Raw genomic sequence first — 10,615 nt, 5'->3', positions numbered from 1 at the left:
GCAGTTTGACACTTGACATTATATGGACAATAAAAAAAAGGTTGTATTTGATGTACATAATTTGAGTACATTGAGGTGTTTACACTCCTCATATGGGGTGGGGCTCATCTCGCCCCTGTCCCACTCCATGTAAGGAGTGTGGACACCTCCTGTGCACCCAAATTATGTACACCGAGATTTATTTATAAACAAATTTGTAGAAATTAAAGGATCAATATATATTGATATTCTCCAACCGCTATTATGCATTTATCACGTTGTTTAATATTTCACATCATAAACACGAGATTTTCCATGGGCCACTTTTAATGATTAAGTTAAACGCCATTTTCTGTATTTTCACAAGCCTTTTTCTCACTTTTCACAATCATATGGTATTTTTAAGGTGACGAAAAGTCAAGATAATATAAAAATTTTAGTTTAGAAATTTAGGAGAGAAAAAAGTAGAAGTTATTCGGAACAAGAATTCATCTTCTCAACTTCAAGTGAATAGTTCGTGATAGAAGCGATTTTTCACGTTTCAATGTATATACAAGTCAAGAAATCATGAGCAATATGATGGTAAGATGCATTTGATGAATTTTCAAAGTTTATTTTATAATTTAAATTGTCAATATGATAAGACTAATGGTTTTTTAAATTTTGATACTGAGATGAACCCAAATTATTATGTAGTACTATAAGAGCACAGATCTAATTGAGATTGAACCAATATTGCTCGAGAAGTGATCGATTTATCTGAAGTGAAACGTGCTTGCTATCATGTGTCATGATGTTATGTTTTTCACTGAATTGAAAATAACATAATATTTAAGTGAATATATTATGTTTTTACAATTTTAATTTATATATTACAATAAGAGTTTAACGTGTTACGTCATGCTTCATTTACTACGATTATCTGTTGCAATAGAATATTTTTAATGTTGCAAACTTGCAATGCGTCGTCGATTTGAACTAATTATGTGTAAAACTACGTTTAACTATACATTACACATATATTACCTTTAAGAACAAGTCATAGTTTCTTATAAAAATAAAAAATAAAAAAAATAAAAAACTATATTGCAACATTTTGTTAATATAGATGTATGTCGATGTGTCTTTACAAAATAGCATTTCTTAGTTCATTTGAAATGGTCGATTTTGATAAATTATTTGTAGTATTTCTTCATATATATATATATATATATATATATATATTGTATTTCTTAAAGCCGAATATGTTTTCCCCCCCTCTCATTTTCTAGATAGTTTTTCATCTTGGACTTTCAGTCAAATTCAATTTTTGTATTTAAAGAAAGAAAGATTCGTCATTTTATTCATTGCACAATGGTCTATTTATTTTAGACAGATTAGGGCATTCTAGTCATTTTTCGTGATTTGACATTCTTAATGATTTTGTTGAAAATCTTGATTAAGCTCTCATTTTCACAATTTATTGATGTTTCTGATTTTGTGACATTCATCTAGAAATATTTTGTTTGCACACAAGGTATGGGGGTACTAATATCAATATAATTTGTCAAAATTCGCATTGAGACGAGTCTCGTCCATGTTTGAGACTATCCATGCCTTCTAGCCCCTATTTGTGCTCCATTTTAATTTTAATACGTTTTTCTCTTTCTTCTTTTTGATCACGTATTTTTCAATAAAATAATATTATAAGTAAACTTAAAAAAATTCTTCTTTCTTAACCACACATTCTTCAAAAAATTACTATCCTAAAACACATTTTTCTAAAATCTCATTAAAATAGAGCCCAAACAAGGGCCTAAGTTTCCAAAAGTTAAGGACTAAATTACAATTTAGAAAAATTTGGAGGTTTAGTAGTTTTCGACTCGAGGTATTAACTTGAGGATGATTATGACTTATGATTTGAGATTAAGTATACCTACATGCTTCGGTAAGTTTGAGGACTAATTTGTAATCTTGCAAACTTAAGAAATTGAAGTGCTAGAAAATATTATTGGTTGAGTCTTTTAGAGCTAAATATTGTAGGGGGATTTGTTTAAAAAGCCTAGTCAACAATAATATTTGGTAAAATAGGCTATGTCAATACTTTTTGTTAATTAGCCTTTAGTCTACTTTATATTGTGTTAAAAATCTTAAACACCCTTCATTTGAAATATCTAAAATATCCAATCTGAAACAAAAATTTACCAAATTCCCCAAAATTAAATGCCCATTTTTATTCTGACTTTTCATACATAATTTAAATCAACAAGTAAAATGACATACTGCCTTTTAAACGATTAAATGCCGTTTTAACTAATATCATGTTTGTATCACTTTATATTTCTTCGTATCCACATAAAAATTAATTAAAACAAGTTTTAACTATATTTCAAATGCTACTGAGTGTCTGTGATCCAAAACGACATGCTGTCATTATAAATCACTTGATGACGTTTTATCTAAAATAAACAATTTTCACTAATTTATAGTGAAATCGAGACCCCATAATCCAAAATGTCATACTGCTGCTTTAAATGATTAGGTATCGTTTCAACTAATTTCGTATCTGCCTCACTTTATTTTCACTCGTATGCACATGACAATAAATGAGTGGAAGTTTTCATTACATTTGGACATGAGTAACGATACAAAGTTCACAGGATAATGATTAATACTATTGTTCCGTGAATAAAGTGAATTAGATATAACTACGAACGAAAGTAAATAAGTTAATTTCGATTATATTCTAATTATGAGATAAGATATTCAATAAATTACCTCGTTTAACTTGTACAAGTCTTTTAAAATGTTCCAAGTCTCGTCATCCAAAATAATATGATATATTTAAAAGGCTAAATAATTTAAATTTCAATTAAGAGATAAAATACTCCATAAAATAGCTCGTTAAAATTGTTTAAGCCTTATATGATGTTCCAAGACATGATTGATTTGTTTTGGAGTGAAATCGAGACCCTATAATCCAAAATGTCATGATGTCATTTTAAATGATTGGGTGTTGTTTCTACTAATTTCGTATCTGCTTCACTTTATTTTCACTTCTATGTACATGAAAATAAACGAATGGAAGTTTTCATTATATTTGTCCTGAGTATCGACATAAAGTTCACGCGATAATGATCAACGCTATTGTTCCATGAGTAAACTGTATTAGATTTAACTATGAACGAAAGTAAGTAGATTTTATTATATTCTAATCATGAGATAAGATATTCAACAAGTTGGCTCATTTAACTTGTATAAGTCGTCTAAAATGTTCCAAGTCTTACCGACTCGTTTTAGAGTGAAATCGAGGCACGTGACTCAAAATGACATGATATCAATGAAAAGTTAGGTGTCGTTTCAACTATTTTTGTATTCATTTCACTTTATGTTTACTCGTATCCTTATAAAATGAATGAATGCAACTGTTTACTACATTTGGATATCGAGAACCCTAATCTAAAACGCTACAATTTTAAATGATTGGGTGTTATTTCAACTAATTTCATATCCGTTTCACTTTATTTTCACTCGTATGCATATGACAAAAGCGAATGGAAGTTTTCATTACATTTGGACATGAGTATCGATATAAAGTTCACATGATAGTGACCAACAATATTATTTCATAGGAAAACTACAATAGACTTTACTGCGAATGAAGATAAGGAACTCCAATTCCTTTATATTTATTATGAGTTAAAATACTCAATAAATTAGTTTGTTTAGCTTGTAAAAGTCTTTGTTTTGAATTATTTACGTTCGTAACCACTTCAAAGTTTAAGGATGAAAGTTTCAACTACATTTCAACGTTATCGTTGATACACTGATTCAAATTATAGCAAGTTACTCTATAATCCGATTAAACTGCACCACACTACACCTGACAATAAAGAAAAACGTAAGTAACAAGTGTGGTATGCAACACATAGCACGTACGGTCATTTAATGTGTACAAGTCATGTATGATATTTCAAACACTGTTTTACTAGTTTTAAAGTGAAATCGATACCTTATGACTCAAAAAGGCATTTAATCATTTTAAACGTATGAGTGACATTTCTACTCATTTCGTGTTCGTTTTGGTTTATTCACGCTCATAACCATTTGAAAGTTTTAACTACATTTCATCGACACATTTGTTCAAGCTATAGCGAGTCACTCTATAATCGATTAGAAACTATACTACACTACACTTGACAATAAAGAAAAACGTAAGTCACAAATATGGTATGCAAAACATAGCATGTGTAGTTGTTCAATGTGTACAAGATATGTATGATGTTTAAATTACTATTTTACTAGTTTCGGAGTGAAATCGATACCTCGTGACCCAATAAGGCATTTGGTCATTTTAAATGTATGAGTGACGTTTTTACTCATTTCGTTTTCATTTCGATTTATTCATGCATGTAACCACTTGAAAATTTAAGGATAAAAGTTTTAACTATATTTTATTGACACATTGGTTCAAACTATAGCGAGTCCCACTATAATTCAGATGAAAACTACACTACACTATACTTGACAATAAAGAAAAATGTAAGTAGAAAGTGTGGTATGCAAAACATAGTACGTGTAGTCGTTCAATGTGTACAAGTCATGTATGATATTTCAAATACTGTTTTACTAATTTCGGACTGAAATTGATAACTTGTGACCCAAAACAGCATCTGGTCGTTTTAAACGTATGGTTGTCGTTTAGGGTTTAGGGTTTCGGACTTAGGGTATAGGGTTTTGGGTATATTGTTTAAATGTATGGTTACAGTTATAGTATTGGATGATATTCCGAACATTAATTTACTAATTTTATAGTGAAATCGAGACTTTTTGACTCAAAACGGCATATTGTCGTTTTATTCGTAGGGGTGCCATTTAGGGAATAGGATATAAAAAAATATCGAATATGTAATCATTCAACATGTATAAGTGAAATTCGAACCCTACAACTCAGAAAGACATGTGATCATTTTACAAGTATGACTGTCGTTTAGGGTATATAGAAATCGTTTAGGGTATTTAAAACATAGAACATTTCGAACTGAAATCAATCCGCCACCTAAAATGACACGTGAAAATTTATTTTCATTCGTATGCATATAAAAATGAATGAATTGAAACTTTCATTACATTTGTTCAAATTACAATGAGTCACTCTATAATTCGGGGGAAATTACACTACACTTGATAACAAAGAAATACATAAGTAGCAAGTATGGTATCCAAAACATAGCACGTGTCGTCGTTCAATGTGTACGAGTCATGTATGATGTTTCAAAACATGTTTTACTAGTTTCGGAGTAAAATTAATATCCCATGACCCAAAGAGACATCTGGTCATTTTAAACGTATGACTAATGTTTCAACTCATATAGTGCTCGTTTCGGTTCATTTATGTCTGTAACCACGTGAAATTTTAGGGATGAAAGGTTATACTACATTTTGATGTTGCTATCGACACATTTATTCAAACTATACTGAGTCACATCATACATTCGATTGGAAAGTACATTACATTTGACTACAAAGGAAAATGTAACAAATATGGTACACAAAACATAGCATGTACAATAATACAACTTGTACATCTTATCTATAATGTTTCAAACATTGTTTTTACAAGTTTCAGATGGAAATTGATACCACATGATCCAAAATGATATCTAATTATTTTAAACATATAACAGACGTTTCTACTCATTTAGTGTTCGTTTCGGTTCATTCATGCCCGTAACCACGTGAAAGTTTGAACTACATTTCGACGTTGTGGTCGACACATTTGTTCAAACTATAGTGAGTCACTCCATAGTTCGATAGGAAATTACACTACACTTAACAATAAGTATGCTATACAAAACATAGCATATACAATCATTTAACTTGTATGTTTTATCTAAGATGTTCCAAAAATTATTTTTACTCGTTTCAGAGTAAAATTGATACCACATGACTCAATACGACATCTGATTATTTTAAACGTATAGCCAACATTTCTATTCGTTTAATGTTCGTTTCGGATCATTCACGTCCGTAACCACGTGAAAATTTATGGATGAATGTTTTTATTACATTTCAACGTTGCGATCGACACATTTGTTCAAACTATAATCAGTCAATTCATAATCCATTAGGAAGCCACACTTCACTTGACAAAAAAGAAAAACGTAAGTAATAAGTATAGTATCTCATTGATCGACAAGAGATAACTGTTAGCTACCTACTGACGTGTCCGTTGCTTATCTCTGCTCATCATTCAATTGCCAAAAACTTTTCTCCCCCAAATATCATCTAACATTGCTTAAATATAGTAAGTCTATGAAGGGAGCACATTTTTGAAGGTCTACCTTTAATTTTATCTTCAGCGGGAATCACAAACTCAAATGAGTGTTCCATTTCTACAATAAAGAAATCACATACTAAAATGAGTGTTCCATTTCTACAATAAAAGACACAAAATGATCATGTTAATTAATCAATGAACAAATATAAAAATTTTACAGTAATGTTAAATGATATGTAGTACAATTCATTTTCAAAAATAGAAAAAAGATAGGTGATATTTTCAAAATTACATAAACGGCAGGATGCAATTTTCAGAACTATATAAACTTCATGGTGCCATGCTGGAAAATTCAACAACTAACATATCAAATATCACAATCTCAACCAAGTAAATGCAATTTACATCATGGAAAAACATGCAAAATATTACCATATATTAGTTACAGTAAAAAATCACGATCTTTTATTACTCTACCATATTCCATTTAATGCAAATTGCAAAATAGTACCAATTTGCTAAGACTTCAATGATATCACAGAATATCTATTTCATCACACTAATATTGCAACTAACATGACATTTAAATATTTTTAACAAGCAAATACTTAAATATCTAATTTTTTATAACACTTTCTATTAAATTGCCATATTTGTTTTCACTTATCAGCTCAACACTAATTAGAATAAAAAAGAATCATATGTTGCAATTTTCAAAATCACCTACGTTATTTACTTATAAGCCCATATGTATATGTTCAATATCTCATACTCAGGACACTCTACTACATATTTTTTTTAATCAATTTGCTTATATATCTACATCATGAAGAATAAGCAGAGAAATAACATTTTTTCAAATTTGCAGTTACATGAAAAAAGTTGAATTGTTAAGTATTTTTGGTGTAATTCAAAGCAATAATGAAAAATATGAAAAGAAAATTGAGTTCGAAAAGTTAATCACAACATACAAAAAAAATGAATAAATTTAAAGGTCTAAAAAAGCCCACCCTATTGGTATAATTCTTCTTGGCACAAATTTCTCTAATTTTTGGCATAAAATCGTATTAAAAATGAAAAATTGAGGAATCATTCATACCTGAGAATAGCCCACTATGAAATTGGTTCTTAGAAGTGATTATTCACGAATTGGTACTTTTTTTTGCGAGTTTCGATCTTGAAAAAATTGATGAAACCTTCATACCAAATTCCTCATTTCACTCAAGAAGACGAAGGAAATCAATTTTGAATGGTAGAAGGATCTGGAGATGAAGAAGAGAGAACAAAGATGATGGATTTAGGATTCTGGAATTCAATTGATTTGAGAAAAGAAAATGGGGAATTAAGTTTTCTAGTGATGCTAAATAAGGGTATTTTAGGTAGTTTATAAATCCCCCTTTAATATATTTATTTTAAAAACATTATTATGGTCAAAGGCTAAAATCCCAAAGTGTATTATAAGATACGCTATTTGACCCAATTACCACAATATTGTATATATGGTTCAAGTTATGCACAAAAATTATATTTGTTTCTGTTCAAACACTTTCGTGTATTATTTGGAGTCTTAGACACTATCCAAGACAATTCGGGTTAGTTGGAATATTTTGATATTATTCAAAAATTTTAACAGTACCAATTTATGATTTTTCTATCATGGGTAGATGATCGACTAATTTATTTTTAGTTTAAGAGAAAATTAAGACAAAATTGGAACATATGCCTTTTCAGACGAAGTTAGAAGCACTTTAACACTTGACATTTTATGGCCAATAAAAAAGGGTTGTGCTTAATGTACATAATTTGAGTATATAAGGGTGTTCACACTCCTCACATGGGGTAAGGCTCATCTTTCCCGAGACTCACTCTATGTGAGGGGTGTAGACACCCTTATGCACCCAAATTATGTACACCAAGATTTATCCGTAAAAAAATCAGCAAAAATTAAAGGATCAATATATTAATATTCTCCAACCACTATTATGCATTTATCACATTGTTTAATATTTCACATCATAAACACGGGATTTTCCACCGGCAACTTTTAATGATTAAGTTAAACGTCATTTTTTGTATTTTCATAAGTCTTTTTCTCAATTTTCACAATCATATTGTATTTTTAAGGTGATGAAAAGTCAAGATAATATAAAATTTTAGTTTAGAAATTTTGGAGAGAAAAAAGTAGAAAGTTATTTGGAACAATAATTCATCTTCTCTACTTCAAGTGAATATTTCGTGGTGGAAGCGATTCTTCACGTTCCAATGTATATGCAAGTCAAGAAACCATGAACAATGATGATGGTACGACGCATTTTATGAATTTTTCAAGTTTATTTTATAATTTAAATTGTCAATATGATGAGAGTAATGGTTTTCTAATTTTGATATTGAGATGAACCCAAATTATTTTGTAGTACTATAAGAGCATAGATCTAATTGAGATTGAATCAATCTTGTTCAAGAAATGATCGATCTATCTAAATTGAAACGTGCTTGCTATCATGTTCATGACGTTATGTTTTTCATTGCATTGAAAATAACATGATATTTAAGTGAATATATTATGTTTTTACAATTTTAATTTATGTATTACGGCAAGAGTTTAACATGTTGCATCATGCTTCATTTAATAAGATAATGTGTTGCCATAGAATATTTTTAATATATGTTGCAAACTTGCAATGCGTCTTTGATCTGAACTAATTATGTGTAAAACTATGTTTAACTATACATTACACATATATTACCTTTAAGAACAAGTCATAGTTTCTCTAAAAAAATAATAATAATAAATAAATAAATCCTATATTGCAACATTTTGTTAATATAGATGTATGTTGATGTGTCTTTACAAAATAACATTTCTTAGTTTATTGGAAATGGTTGATTTTGATAAATTATTTGTAGTATTTCTTCAATGAAAGATATTAAAGATTTTTGTTTACCTCAAAAAAAATATATTGTATTTCTTAAAGCCGAATATGTTTTTCCCCCCTCTCATTTTCTAGATAGTTTTTCATCTTGAACTTTCAGTCAAATTTAATTTTTGTATTTAAAAGAAGAAAGATAGATTCATAATTTTTTTCATTGCACAATGGTCTAGTTATACGAGACAGATTAGGGCATTTTAGTCATTTTATGTGATTTGACATTCTTGGTGATTTTGTTGAAAATCTTGATTAAGTCCTCATTTTCAAAATTTATTGATGTTTTTGATTTTGTGACATTCATCTAGAAATATTTTGTTTGCACACAAGGTATGGGGGTAATAATATCAAGCTAATTTGTCATAATTCGCATTGAAATGAGACTCGTCCATGTTCGAGACTATCCATGCCTTCTAGCCCCTATTTGTGCTCCATTTTAATTTTAATATATTTTTCTCTTTTTTCTTTTTGATCACATATTTTTCAATAAAATAATTTTACAAGTAAACTTAAAAAATTTCCTTCTTTTTAATCACACATTCTAAAAAAAATTACTACCTAAAATACATTTCCCCAAAATCTCATTAAAATAGAGTCCAAACAAGGGCCTAATCAAGTTTCCTATCAAGTATTAGTCCTATACATTTCATTATTTAGACAAGCCTCGACGATTGAGGCATAATGTTATTTTCATGATGCGTGACATGTGATTGGACTTCTCTTTATGGCAGACATAGCATGTAGATGGATTGTAATAATATATGCACGTAACATTAGTCCGCCAAAATTTAATTTTTATATAAATCGACGAATTTCTAATATCTTTTTGCTACTAGTGCTGCAATCTTTCAACTGTCTAAAGTTTTTTTTTTTTTGACCATTGTACAATTCCACTTTTTCTTCAAAGTATCCTGTTGAACGGAGAATGAAGCATAATATATTGACTTTTATTGAGTACGAGACATTTATGCAGGAGCGAATCTGAAGCTTAAAAAGTCAAATAATTCGAGATAGTTATGCCTGTGAGAATTTAAAAATGGATTATAACGACATTTTTGCACTCTAATTAATGAATTACGAACAAAATATTGAGATTTCATGACATTTGATATGAGAGTTTTTATTACAAATGTGATACTTATAAAGGGTTAATGTTTTTATTATTTTCCATTTTTCTACCTTGCAATCAAAATATTTTGAGAGTTTACTGCCAATGCTTCGGTGTGCGAACTTTCAGTAAGAGAAAACTTATGTACAATCTTTAACCCTCCATTCTTCATCGTCTTAAATTTAGCCTTGACTGACAGAATTTTTTAATTTTTTTTAGAGAATGAGCTTTTGATAGTAAATTTTGGAAGAATGTGTGATTAAAAAGTAAAGAAAGTTTTTGGGTTTATATGAAGAATATTTTATTATGAGAATGTATAGTTGAAAATGAGTACGAGAAAAT

Source organism: Olea europaea, unplaced genomic scaffold (assembly GCF_002742605.1).
Source record: "Olea europaea var. sylvestris unplaced genomic scaffold, O_europaea_v1 scaffold2550, whole genome shotgun sequence".
Lineage (NCBI taxonomy): Eukaryota > Viridiplantae > Streptophyta > Magnoliopsida > Lamiales > Oleaceae > Olea > Olea europaea.
This window is presented reverse-complemented; position numbering follows the sequence as displayed.